The following is a 14,922-nucleotide window of genomic DNA, read 5'->3' as shown; positions in this document are numbered from 1 at the left end:
CTGAAAATATGGTTCAACCTCCACCTCGTGATAGGACTCTAAGGGAAATGGCTGCACCTGATTTCACTTATGAAAGCTTGTGCATTCAATACCCTGATGAAGATGTCCCATATGTTCTTAAAACTGGACTGATACACTTGTTGCCCAAGTTTCATGGTCTTGTAGGTAAAGACCCTCATAAACATCTGAAAGAATTCCATATTGTCTGCTCCACCATGAAACCTCTAGATGTCCAAGAAGATCACATCTTTCTAAAGGCCTTTCCTTATTCTTTGGAGGGAGTGGCAAAAGATTAGTTGTATTACCTTGCTCCAAGGTCCATTACGAGCTGGGATGACCTAAAGAGAGTGTTCTTAGAGAAATTTTTCCTTGCTTCTAGGACCACTGCCATCAGAAAGGATATTTCAGGCATCAAGCAACTCAGTGGAGAAAGCCTATATGAATACTGGGAAAGATTCAAAAAATTATGCGCTAGCTGCCTTCATCACCAGATTTCTGAGCAACTTCTTCTCCAATATTTTTATGAAGGACTGAGTAACATGGAGAGAAGTATGATTAATGCAACCAATGGTGGAGCCCTTGGAGACATGACCCCTGCGAAAGCCAGGAATTTAATTGAGAAGATGATTTCCAACTCCCAGCAATTTAGTGCCAGAAATGACGCTATTGTCATTAGAGGAGTGCATGAAGTAGCCACGAATTCATCTTCATCAGTTGAAACTAAGAAGCTTGAAGGTAAACTAGATGCCTTGGTTAACCTGGTAGCCCAGCTGGCCTTGAATCAGAAATCTATACCTGTCGTAAGAGTTTGTGGTTTATGCTCCTCTCTCGACCACCATACACACCTTTGCCCTTTTATGCAACAATCTGGAGCAATTGAGCAGCCTGAAGCTTATGCTGCAAACATTTACAATAGACCTCCTCAACCTCAGCAGCAAAATCAACCACAGCAGAACAATTATGACCTCTCCAGCAACAGATACAATCCCGAATGGAGGAATCACCGAAATCTCAGATGGTCCAGCCCTCAACAACAACAACAGCCTGCTCCTTCTTTCCAAAATGTTGCTGGTCGAAGCAGGCCATACGTTCCTCCTCCAATGAAACAACAACAAATGCAACAGCAGCCACAGCCACGACCACTGCAGCAACAACAGCCATAACAACAGAGGCAACAATCAACTGAGGCCCCTTCTCAACCTTCCTTGGAAGAGTTAGTGAGGCAAATGACAATACAAAATATGCAATTTCAGCAAGAGACAAGAGCCTCCATTCAGAGTTTGAAAACTCAGATGGGGCAGATGGCCACTCAGTTGAACCAAGCTCAGTCCCAAAACTCTGACAAGCTGCCTTCTCAAGTTGTGCAGAATCCGAGAAACGTGAGTGCCATCACCTTAAGGTCCGTTGAGCAAACTGAAGTGCTTATCCCAGTAGCAGAACCTACACCTGAAAGAGAGAAGGAGATAGATGCACAAAAAAGACAGCCTCCTAACCATGCAGAACATTCTTCTAGCAATTCTGATGTACGACAACCTCTTATTCCTATTCCATTTCCACCTAGACCAATTCCTAACAAAAAGATGGAAGAGATAGATAAGGAGACCTTGGAGACTTTCAGGAAGGTAGAAGTGAATATACCTCTGCTGGATGCCCTCAAACAGATTCCAAGATATGCCAAGTTTTTAAAGGAGTTATGCACCCACAAGAGGAAGCTTAAAGGAAATGAAAGAATTAGCATGGGCGGAAACGTGTTCGCATTGATAGGTAAATTTGTTCCTCACATTCCTCATAAATGTAAAGACCCAGGTACTTTCTGTGTACCTTGCAGTATTGGGAATAGTAATTTTAGGAATGCCATGCAAGACTTAGGAGCATCAGTAAGTGTTATGCCTCTGTCTATTTTCAATTCTCTATCTCTTGGACCTTTGCAATCCACAAATGTGGTAATTCATTTGGCAAATAGAAGTGTTGCTTACCCTGCAGGTTTCATAGAAGATGTACTAGTGAAGGTCGGTGAACTTATTTTCCTTATTGATTTTTATGTTCTTGATATGGAAGAGGGATTCTCCCATGGTTCAGTTCCAATTATTTTAGGCAGGCTATTTATGAAAACAGCCCGAACCAAAATAGATGTTTATGCAGGCACATTGTCTATGGAATTTGGTGATATTGTTGTTCATTTTAACATTCTTGATGCCATGAAACATCCATCTGAAGATCATTATGTTTTCCATGCTTAGATAATTGACCAACTTGTTGATGAATATATGATTGATGTTCTTTCTATGCATGATAACAAACATCCATTTGAATCTGATCTACATAATTCTCATTTTTCATGCATTGAATCCGAGGTTAAATTGGATCCTAAATTTGATCTTTAGGCTGGCAGTAATGTTAAATTTGAGCGTGATTCTGATTTGTTGGGTGTTGTACCTTTTGAGGTTGATTTTGTAGAATCAGAATGCACCAACCCTGTTGCAGGAAATACACATGCTTCTTATTTGCTTTATGAGATGCAGGCTGAAGAACCTTCCTCTTCTCCTCCCACTGTTCAGCCATCAACCACACCAGAGCTTAATCCCTTACTAGAAAACCTCAAGTATGCTTATTTAGAAGACAACGAAAAATTTCCAGTAATCATCTCTGCTTCCCTTACTACTGAGCAAGAGGACAAGTTGCTGCTAGTGCTCAAGAAGCACAAGAAAGCCATTGGATGGACTTTAGATGACATTCCTGGTATTAGACCCTCTACATGCATGCATAGAATACTTTTAGAGGATGGAGTGAAGCCAGTAAGGCAACCACAGCGGCGACTCAACCCCATCATCCTAGACATGGTAAAAAAGGAAGTGACCAAGCTCTTACAAGCCATAATCATTTACCCCATTTCTGACATCCAGTGGGTGAGTCTAGTTCAAGTGGTTCCTAAGAAGACAGGCCTCACAGTAATAAAAAAATGAGAGGGATGAGCTTATTCCCACAAGAGTGCAGAACAACTGTAGAGTCTACATTGACTATAGGAGGCTGAACCAGGCAACTAGGAAAGATCATTTTCCCCTGCCATTCATTGATCAGATGCTTGAGCACTTGGCAGGTAAGTCCCATTATTGCTTCCTTGATGGTTTTTCTGGGTATTTGCAAATTCATATTGCTCTTGAGGATCAAGAAAAGACCATATTCACTTGTCCCTTTGGTACTTTTGCCTATAGGAAAATGCCATTTGGCCTATGCAATGCCCCTGGTACATTCCAGCAGTGTATGCTTAGCATTTTCAGTGATTTTCTAGAGAGTTGCATAGAGGTGTTTATGGATGATTTTACCGTTTATGGATCCTCTTTTGATGCTTGTTTGAATAGTCTAGACAGAGTTCTTAACAGATGCATTGAAACTAACCTTGTGGTGAATTTTGAAAAATGTCACTTCATGGTAGAACAAGGTATAGTTTTAGGGCATATCATTTCAAATAAAGGCATAGAGGTAGACCTTGCAAAAATAGTTGTTATTTCACAATTGCCTTACCCCTCTTATGTGCGAGAGGTTCGCTCTTTTCTTGGTCATGCAGGGTTTTATAGACGTTTTATTATGGATTTTAGCAAGGTGGCCCTTCCACTTTCCAATTTGCTGCAAAAGGAGGTGGAGTTCGATTTTGATGACAAGTGCGAAGAGGCCTTTGATCGCCTCAAGCGTGCGTTGACTACCACCCCTATCATTCAGGCACCAGATTGGACAGCCCCGTTTGAGCTGATGTGTGATGCGTCAAATTATGCATTGGGGGCTATCCTTGCCCAAAAGATTGACAAGCTGCCTCAGGTGATTTACTACGCTTCTAGAACTTTGGATGCTGCCCAAGCAAATTACACTACCACAGAAAAAGAGCTACTAGCGATAGTTTTTGCTCTTGAAAAATTTCGTTCATATTTGCTTGGTTCTCATGTCATTATTTATACTGACCATGCAGCTCTGAAGTACTTGTTGAAAAAGGCTGAATCAAAGCCTCGATTGATCAGGTGGATGCTTTGGCTCCAAGAGTTTGATTTAGAGATCCGTGATCGGAGCGGTGCACAGAACTTAGTAGCTGACCACCTGAGTAGGATCGAGCATGCGCTAGAGGACTCACCCATTCGGGATGATTTTCTGGATGACCATTTGTACATTCTGTATAATATTTCTGATTCCTTCCCCACTCCTTAGTTTGCTAATATTGTGAATTATTTGGTTGCTTATGTTTTTCCTCCTTCAGCATCTAAAGCTCAAACTGATAAGATTAAAAGCAATGTTAAGCATTACATTTGGGATGACCCGTATTTGTGGAAGATGTACAGTGACCAAGTTATTAGGAGATGCATTCCAGACCATGAGATCGACTCGGTCCTGAATTTTTGTCATTCTTCCGCACCAGGCGGCCATCTTGGTATACAGAGGACAGCTTGCAGGGTGCTTGACTGTGGTTTCTATTGGCCCACCATTTTCAAGGATGCATGGAGAATTTGTAGTACTTGTGAGCCTTGTCAGAGAGCAGGTGGTTCACTTTCTTGGAAACAACAAATGCCTCAACAACCTATGTTGTTCTGTGAGGTATTTAATGTATGGGGTATAGATTTTGTGGGACCTTTCCCTGTCTCTTTTGGTTTTGTTTATATTCTCCTTGCTGTTGATTATGTTTCAAAATGGGTGGAATCCAAAGCCACCAGAACTAACGATGCTAAGGTTGTTGTGGATTTTGTTAGATCTAATATGTTTTGCAGGTTTGGAATCCCTAAAGCCATCGTTAGTGATCAAGGCACCCACTTTGGCAACAGATCAATGTATGCCTTGCTCAAAAAGTATGGGGTTGTTCATAGAATTTCCACACCTTACCACCCTCAAACCAATGGGCAGGCTGGGATTTCAAACCGGGAGATAAAAAGGATCTTGGAGAAGATAGTGCAGCCTAACAGAAAGGATTGGAGCACTAGGCTGGATATGCTCTTTCGGCGCATAGGACTGCCTACAAGGCACCCATAGGGATGTCCCCTTATCGGGTTGTCTTTGGCAAGGCATGTCGTCTTCCCGTAGAGATAGAGCACAAAGCCAATTGGGCTGTGAAGATATGCAACTTCTCTTTTGATCAGGCTGGAGAGGAAACAAAGTTGCAACTAAGTGAGCTAGATAAGATTGATCGAGGCCGTAAACGAATCAAATAGACATTAAAAATGCAGTATCTAGGAAGTGATCCTAGGTCGTTTCCCAACAAGCAATGGTCAACCAAACGTTCATAACAAATAGTAGGAAAATAGTAACGAATTGGGGGGGGGGTGTTGTTTGCTTTTGTAAATTAAACAGTGAATAGATGTGAATTAGAAAATATCATAATTAAAACACGTTGCTTCCCCTTGATTCACAAGCAAGTCTCTTATCCTAGGTTACGAGAGTTTATCCTTTATCAGTTCAACCACTTAATCCAACCCTAAATTAAATTAGTAAGCGAAAATTAACATAAGGCATTCATTATGTGATTAAGCAACACATACACCAATTAATCATAAACGATCATTAAGCATGAACGTAAATTAAGCGCAGAGACAATTAATCAAGCACTAAGCATGCATGAATTAATAGCAACAAATACAGAGTAATTGGTGAAGAGGAAAAACTGATCAGAATTTAATAGTAATAATAGAACCTCAAAGAGAACTGTGCTTGATCCTCAAGAGAAAACAACGTTGGAGACTTAGCCTTCCATTAATCAATAGAGAATGAAATTATAAATTGAAGAACAAAATTTTATTGCTAAAACGAAAATTAACTAAAACGGAAAAGAGAGTAGCACTCTAAAACTAAAATGGAAAAGAGAGTAGCACTCTAAAACTAAAACGAAAAAGAGAGAGAGGAGAGGAGAGAGAGAAGAGCTAAACTAGAACCTTGGTGCTGTTATATAGTTTTTAGCCCCAAAGCTTACAAATCTGTTTTAAATCCAAGCCCATAAATAAAATAAAATCTAGATAAGATAAGACAAGATAAGATATAGATGAAATAATATCTAGATGAGATCAAATCTAAATAATATCTAGATAAGATAAAATATAGATAAGATAAAATTTGGTAGAATAAAATAGTCTGCTCTCTTCAAGTCCAAGCCCAATTTTGGATTCAAGCCCAATGCTTCATTAATTCCTGAAATTAGATTAAAAACATCAAATTTGCTGAATGAGCCCAAATAATAAAACTTCCTAATTAATTTGACAATTAAGACTAATCAGTAATTAAAATGGTGCAAAAAGGTTTAAGAAATAGGAGAAAATAATGGCACATCAAAATCCCCCATACTTAGCCTTTTGCACTCCTGGGCAAAATGAAACAAAGAACAAAATCCAAGGATATCAAAGAGAGACAAACAAAAACATTCACATATTTCTCAATGAACATCAAGGAATGAAAGGAATGGGTAACATCTAACATGAAGAGATCGAAAGAGTCAAGACATTCGTGAAAATCATCCAAGCAACCCAATCATGGCAAAATAGTTAATCAGCTCAAGAATGAAAAGTGATAAAGCCTCACAAGATATACACTCTATCTCTCAAGTGTCTAGGCTACTATTTACCCTCAAAGCACCCATGAAAACCAACACCACATAAACTTGGCAAGATTCTAAAATTGACAATCAACCAATAAACACAAGCACATGAGGATCAAAAGGTCTTTTAAGGTTGTAATGGGGCCAAGGACAAGGTAGGGAAAAATATGGAATAAGAAGCTAAATCCAAAAGGAATAGAGGAGCAATGGGGAGTAAGAGCATATTAAGAAAAAATAAGAAAACCAAAAGATAAAATTTAAACATAAAGAGTAGAACCAAGAGTCTCATCATTCATTTTTTTTTGTGCACAGTAGCATTTGAGAACTAGCATATCATTTAGCAGCATGTCCAACATTTAACCCATATACAATGTACATTAGTATGGCCCAAAAATACATCATGAAGCATAGCCAACAAAACATGTTATCCAACAAAACCCCCCCACACTTATTCACAAAACAATTCCAAAGCTCCAAAATTCCTTAAGGTTAAGGTGAGATCATGGTTTTTCACTTAAGGCTTGTAATGAGCTTCAAAACAAAGAAAGGGGAACATAGGCTCAAAGGGGATATCAAATGAATTAATTCAAGGTAAGTCCATTTGGCTAGAAGCTTATAAGAAAAAAATTGCCTCAATCATTTCCAAATATGCATGTGAATTAGGAAGCATCAACAAGAATCAAGCCAAGGCTATTGTGCAAGCAATCAATGGGGTAAAACATGTTGGATCGAGTGGCCTCAGAATAATTAAGAAGGTGGGGTTGAATTAATTATTCCTAAACCTTTACTAATTAAAAAATTACTCTTTTAAGGCTTTTACTAAATTTTTAAGAGAATGAGGAGTAGAAAAGAAACTTAATAGAAAGTAAAAGCGGAAATTAAATGCATAGTGGAAAGTAAAAGAGTAGGGAAGAAGGAAACAAACACACAAGATTTTTTATACTGGTTCGGCAACAACCCGTGCCTACCTCCAGTCCCCAAGCGACCTACGGTCCTTGAGATTTCTTTCAACCTTGTAAAAATCCTTTTACAAGCAAAGATCCACAAGGGATGTACCCTCCCTTGTTCTCTTTGAAACCCTAGTGGATGTACCCTCCACTAGAACTGATCCACAAGAGATGTACCCTCTCTTGTTCTCAGTCAAACCCAAGTAGATGTACCCTCTACTTGTACCACAAAGGATGTACCCTCCAATGTGTTAAGACAAAGATCTCAGGCTGTTAAACCTTTGATACTTTGTGAATGGGGATACAAAAGAATTTTCAGGCGGTTAAACCTTTGAACGCTTTTGTATTAGGGAATGGGAAGAATCAAAAGAATTCTCAGACTGTGTCGTGTTGAATTCTTTGACAAGGGAGAAGGGAGACACAAAAGAATTCAGGCGGTTAGTCCTTTTTTCTTTTGGAAAAGGGAGAAGAGAGACACAAAAATAATTCAGGCGGTTAGTCCTTGGCGAATTCTTTTTGGCAAAGGAAGAAGAGAATGAAAAGATGAATAGCACAAGTTTTCAAGGTTTAGAAAACCAGAAAACTTCAGAAAGCTTTTGGTACAAAGAAGAAGAAGAATTTCAAAGAGATTCAAGGCTTGTAAAGGATTGTATGAAATAAGTGTTCAAGATTGTTGTTAGAAAGATTGATTAAAAATGAAAAACAAAGCCTTGCTTTTATAGACTCTTCATGTCTGGTCAAGAAGGCCATTCAGAAGAGTTATAACTTTTAGAAAAACTTAAAATCCATTTGAAAAAGTCAAAACCTTTTTGAAGAGTTAGATCTTTAGATTTTTCAGAAACAAATACTGGTAATCGATTACCAAATAAGTGTAATCGATTACACAAAGCTTTTGAGTGAAACAATGTGAATCTTCACATTTAAATTTGAATTTCAACGTTCAAGGACACTGGTAATCGATTACCAAAACATTGTAATCGATTACAGCCTTTTGAAAATATTTGGAACATTGTAAATTCAGTTTGAAAACTTTTTCAAACTCATTTTGCTACTGGTAATCGATTACAACAATATGGTAATCGATTACCAGAGAGTAAAAACTCTTTGGTAAAGGTTTTGTCAAAAACTCATGTGCTATTCAAAGTTTTGAAAAAAAAAATTTAATACTTATCTTGATTGAGTCTTTTCTTCATTCTTAAATCTTGATCTTGATTCTTGAGATCTTGAATCTTGAATCTTGATTCTTGATTGTAGGCTTTCTTCTTGAGTCTTGAATTCTTCTTGATTCTTGAACTCTTGACTTGTTCTTGATTCACTTGAGATGTTCTTTGATCTTTTCAGCTTTTTGTTCATCACCTTTGTCATCATCTTTTGTTGTCATCATTGTTATCATCAAAACACCTTTGAATCATTTTTGATTCATCATGAAGCTTTACTTCCACAAAACACACCAAATGATTATGATGATGGATGGCTCAAATTCTCACAAAGGTAAACTTATCACTTCCAAATTGAGCTTTCAAAACTATCATGACATGTAGAGGAAAAACAAGGACTTCAAATCACAAAATGTCAAGAGACTTTTATTTTCAAAAAATTACCCATTTCTTGAACATATCCTATAATTCAAAGAAAAACATGCAAAGTTGTACATGCAAACAGAATTGACCTAAAATATTAAACTAGGAACCCAACAAAACTAACCAAATTAAAAAATTAACACAACTAACAAAATTAACAAAACCAACAAAACTAGCAAAACCAAAGAACACTCCCCCCATACTTAAACAACACATTGTCCTCAATGTAGCACAATTAAAAGATTAAAAGCAAGTAAACCATCAAATAGAATTGGACAAATGTAATAAAAGTAAAGAAGGAGATAGGAAAAGAAAAACTCCCTAAGTCATGGTGGAGGAAGAGTAGGGTGGAGTAAGGAAGTCTCTTCCACCACTACGTCCACTAAAGAAGGGTTTGTGAGGAATGGCTTAAGTCGGTGTCCATTAACCTTGAAGCTCTTGTTTGTGGAGTCGCTTTTGATCTCAACTGTACCATAAGGAAAAACATTAGTAACAACAAAAGGACCAATCCACTTAGACCTCAACTTACCACTCATGAGTCCAAGCCTAGAATTATACAATAACACTTTTTGCCCAACCATGAAGTCCTTCTTAATTATCATGCTATCATGGAACTTCTTGGTCTTTTCTTTGTAGAACTTGGCATTCTTATAGGCTTCTAGTCGAATCTCATCTAACTCACTCAGTTGCAACTTTCTTTCCTCACCAGCTTGATCCATAGAGAAGATGCAGGTCTTCACTGCCCAGTATGCTTTGTGCTCAATCTCCACTGGAAGATGACATGCCTTTCCAAAGACAACCCGATAAAGAGACACTCCTATGGGTGCTTTGTAGGCAGTCCGATGTGCCCAAAAAGCATCATCAAGCCTGGTGCTCCAATCTTTTCTGCTTGGCTACACAATCTTCTCTAAAATTCTCTTGATCTCCCTGTTATAAATTTCTGCCTGTCCATTGGTTTGGGGGTGGTATAGTGTGGATACCCTGTGTACAACCCCGTACTTTTTAAGCAAGGCATGCATTGATTTGTTGCAAAAATGGGTTCCTTGATCACTAAAGATTGCTTTAGGTACTCCAAACCTACAAAACAGATTAGATCTGACAAAATCTGCAACAACCATAGCATCATTAGTTCTAGTGGGCTTGGCTTCCACCCATTTTGAAACATAATCAACTGCAAGGAGAATGTAAACATAACCAAAAGAGACAAGAAAAGCATTTGTTGTCGCCATGTAAGTGCACTTCCTACTCTCTGACATTGCTCATAAGTGCTACAAGTCTTCCATGCATCTTTAAAGATGGTGGGCCAATAAAAGCCATAGTCAAGCACTTTGCGAGCTGTCTTTTGAACACCCAGGTGACCTCCCGGTGCGGAAGAATGACAAAACTGCAAGACTGAGTTAGTCTCATGATCTGGAATGCATCGTCAAATGACCTGATCATTGCATAATTTCCACAAGTAGGGGTCATCCCAAATAAAATGCTTAGCATCACTTTTAATCTTATCTTTTTGAGCCTTAGATGCTAAGGGAGGAAAAACAGAAGCAACTAAATAATTGACAATGTTAGCAAACCAGGGAGTAGAAAGAGAATCAGAAATACTATACAATATATGTAAATGATCATCCAGGAAATCATCCTGAATGGGTGAGTCCTCATCAGACACATGTTAGATCCGACTCAAATGATTAGCAACTAAATTTTGTGCTCTGCTCCTATCACGAATCTCCAAGTCAAACTCTTGGAGCCAGAGCATCCATCGGATCAACCTAGGCTTTGAATCAGCCTTCTTTAAACAGTACTTTAAAGCTGCATGGTCAGTATAAACAATAATGCGAGTACCAAGCAAATAAGAACGAAATTTTTCAAGAGCAAAAACTATGGCTAGTAGCTCTTTCTCAGAAGTAGTATAATTTGCTTGGGCAGCATCTAAAGTTCTAGAAGCAAAATATATCACCCTAAGTAATTTTTCAATTTTCTGAGCAAGGACAACCCCCAATGCATAATTTGATGAATCACACATAAGCTCAAAATGGGCTGTCTAGTCGGGTGCCTGGATGATGGGGGTGGTAGTCAGTGCTCTTTTGAGGCAATCAAAAGCCTCTTTGCATTTATCATTAAAGTCAAACTCCACCTCCTTTTGCAACAAGTTGGATAGTGGAAGGGCTACCTTGCTAAAATCTCTTATAAAGCGCCTGTAGAATCCTGTATGATCAAGAAAAGATCGCACCTCTCGCACGCAAGAGGGGTAAGGTAATTGTGAAATAACAGAAATTTTTGCAAGATATACTTCAATGCCCTTATTGGAAATAATGTGACCTAAAACTATACCTTGTTCAACCATAAAATGACATTTATCAAAATTTAGAACAAGGTTAGTGTCAATGCATCTATTCAAAACCTTTTCCAGACTATCCAAACAAATATCAAAAGAGGATCCATATACAATGAAATCATCCATAAACACCTCTATGAAATATTCTAAAAAATCACTGAAAATACTAATCATGCACCGTTAGAAGGTACTAAGGGCATTGCACAGGCTGAAAGGCATCCTCCTATAGGAAAAAGTGCCGAAGGGGCAGGTGAATGTGGTATTTTCCTTATCCTCATGAGCAATAGTGATTTGCATATAACCAGAAAAACCATCAAGGAAATAGTAGTGAGATTTACCTGCCAGGCGTTCTAGTTGGTAACCTGGTTCAGCCTCCTATAGTCGATGCAGACTCTCCAACTGTTCTGCACCCGAGTAGGAATCAACTCCTCCTTCTAATTTTTTATCACGGTTAGGCTGGTTTTCTTCGGGACTACTTGAACAGGACTCACCCATTGGCTGTCAGAGATAGGATAAATGATTCCAGCTTGTAGAAGCTTGGTTACCTCCTTCTTCACTACATCAAGAATCACCGGGTTGAGTCTTCTTTGTGGCTGTCTTACTAGTTTAGCCCTATCCTCTAAATTTATCCGATGCATACATGTGGATGGGCTAATACCAGGAATGTCCGCTAGGGTCCAACCTATAGTCTTCTTATGCTTCTTGAGAACTGCTAACAACTTCTCCTCTTGGTCATTAGCAAGGGAGGCAGATATAATTACTGGAAAACTTTTGCTATCATCCAAGTAAGCATATTTTAAATTTGATGGTAGAGGCTTCAATTCTAGTGTTGCCGGCTGGATAGTGGTAGAAAAAAGATGGTTTCTCAACCTGTACCTCATAAAGAAAGTCAGAGGTATGTGTACTTCCTGAAACATGGTTAGTTCTATTTGACTCTATAAAATCAATTGCAAGAGGTAAAACATCACCAGACATGTAATCAATATCAAATTCAGATTCACTCTCAGCATCAAATTCAGTCATATGATTAAGTACAAATTCAGATTCAATGCATGAAGAGTGACAAACATGCAGATTAGAATGAAGATCAATCATGTATTCATCAACAATATGGTCAATTATTTCAGCGCAAAATACAAAAAGATCCTCATATGGGTGTTTCATAGCATCAAGAATATTAAAATGAACAGTTATATCACCAAACTCCATAGATAGTGTGCCTGCATATACATCTATCTTAGTTCTAACAGTTTTCATAAAAGGTCTGCCTAGAATGATGGGAACTGATCTTTTAGAAAATCCCTCCTCCATATTCAAAATATAAAAATCATCAGGGAAAATCAGTTCACCAACTCTAACTAAGACATCCTCTATGAAACCAGCTGGATAGGCAACACTTCTATTAGCTAAATGAATTACCACATTAGTTGACTGCAAGGGACCAAGAGATAGAGAATTAAAAATAGACAGAGGCATAACACTAACAGAATCTCCTAAATCTAGCATGGCATTGTCAAACTTACTGTTCCCTATAATACAAGGTATGCTGAATGTACCTGAATCTTTACATTTTTCAGGGATTTGGGGAACAGATTTACCAATCAATGCGGAGACATTTCTGCCCATTCTAATTCTTTCACTTCCTTTAAGCTTCCGCTTATTAGTGCACAACTCCTTCAAGAAATTAGCATATTTTGGAATTTGCTTTATTGCATCTAGCAGAGGTATGTTTACCTCTACTTTTCTAAATTTTTCCAATATCTCCTTCTCTGCCTCTTTCATTTTTTTGTTGGAAATTTCTCTTGGAGGGAATGGAAGAGGGATATGCTGCTTCTGTAAATCAGAATTACCAGTGGAAGATTCTCCTGCATAGAAATTTTTAGGTAACTTAGTCTTTAAATTTTTGTTATCATCTTTTTCTGGAGTAGAGTGAAGTTGGGCAGGTTCATTTGCGGATGAGGAAGATGTTGTTGGTTGAGGTCCTTGACACTGCTTTCCCGACCACAATGCAATGGCACTCACATTTTTGGGATCTGGACAGATTGAGAAGGTAATCTATCAAAATTCTGGGACTGTGTAGCCAATTGTCCCATCTGATTAGTTAAGCTCTGAATGGAGGCTTTGGTCTCTTGTTGAAACTGTATGTTTTGCATAGTCATTTGCCTCACAAGTTCTTCAAGGGAAGGTTGTGGAGGAGCCTCAACTGTTTGTTGTTTATGGGGCTGTTGTTGTTGTTATTGTTGGATTGGTGGAGGAACGTAGGGTCTGCTTGGGCCAGCAATATTCTGAAAATAAGGATGTTATTGTTGTTGCTACTGCTGTGAAGGATTTGACCATCTAAGGTTGGGATGATTCCTCCACCCGGGATTGTACCTGTTGCTGGAGAGGCCATAATTGTTCTGTTGTGGCTGATTCTGCTGCTGAGGTTAAGGAGGTCTATTATAGATGTTTGCAGCATAAGCTTCAAGTTGTTCAATTGCTTTAGATTGTTGCACATAAGGGCAAAGGTCTGTGTGGTGGTCGGCAGAGGAGCATAAACCACAGAGTCTGGCGATAGGTGCAAATTTTTTATTCATGGCCAGTTGGGTTACCAGGTTAACCAAGGCATCTAGTTTACCTTCAAGCTTCTTAGTCTCAGCTGATGAAGATGAATTCGTGGCTACTTCATGCACTCCTCTAATGACAATAGCATCATTTCTGGCACTAAATTGCTGGGAGTTTGAAGCCATCTTCTCAATTAAATTTCTGGCTTCAGCAGGGGTCATGTCTCCAAGGGCTCCACCACTGGCAGCATCTATCATGCTTCTCTCCATGTTACTGAATCTTTCATAAAAATATTGGAGAAGAAGCTGCTCAGAAATCTGGTGGTGAGGGCAACTGGCACATAGCTTTTTAAATCTCTCCCAGTATTCATATAGGCTATCTCCCCTGAGTTGTCTAATGCCTGAAATATCATTTCTGATGGTCGTGGTCCTGGAAGCAGGGAAAATTGTTTCTAAGAATACTCTCTTGAGGTCATCCCAGCTCGTGATGGACCTTGGAGCAAGGTAATACAACCAATCTTTTGCCACTCCCTCCAAAGAATAAGGAAAGGCCTTTAGAAAGATGTGATATTCTTGGACATCTGGAGGTTTCATGGTGGAGCAGACAATATGGAATTCTTTCAGATGTTTATGAGGGTTTTCACCTACAAGACCATGAAACTTGGGCAACAAGTGTATCAGTCCAGTTTTAAGAACATATGGGACATCCTCATCAGGGTATTGAATGCACAAGCTTTCATAAGTGAAATCAAGTGCAACCATTTCCCTTAGAGTCCTCTCACGGGGTGGAGGTTGTGCCATGTTCTCAGAATGTTCAAAACTATAATGCTCAGAATCAAGATGTTCAAAATTACCAACCACAAAATGCTCAGACTCACAAATAACAGAATGCTCAGGATATTCAAAAGGTACAAAATGATGCCTAACTAATCTATGAAATGTCCTATCTATCTTAGGATCA

General features: G+C 38.7%; 2 non-coding genes across 2 annotated transcripts; one reads left to right on the top strand and one right to left on the bottom strand.

Annotated features, from left to right (window-relative positions):
* Positions 1-386: 386 nt before the first annotated feature.
* LOC112999426 (small nucleolar RNA R71) lies at positions 387-493 on the bottom strand. Its single transcript, XR_003264613.1, has one exon. It is a non-coding gene; the product is annotated as a small nucleolar RNA R71 (small nucleolar RNA).
* A 13,784-nt stretch (positions 494-14,277) lies between these two features.
* Positions 14,278-14,384, top strand: LOC112999416 (small nucleolar RNA R71). The gene has a single exon (XR_003264603.1). It is a non-coding gene; the product is annotated as a small nucleolar RNA R71 (small nucleolar RNA).
* Positions 14,385-14,922: the final 538 nt, after the last annotated feature.

This window comes from Glycine max, chromosome 14 (assembly GCF_000004515.6).
Source record: "Glycine max cultivar Williams 82 chromosome 14, Glycine_max_v4.0, whole genome shotgun sequence".
NCBI lineage: Eukaryota > Viridiplantae > Streptophyta > Magnoliopsida > Fabales > Fabaceae > Glycine > Glycine max.
Note: the sequence above shows the minus strand (reverse complement) of the source record. Positions and strands in the feature narration are given on the sequence as shown.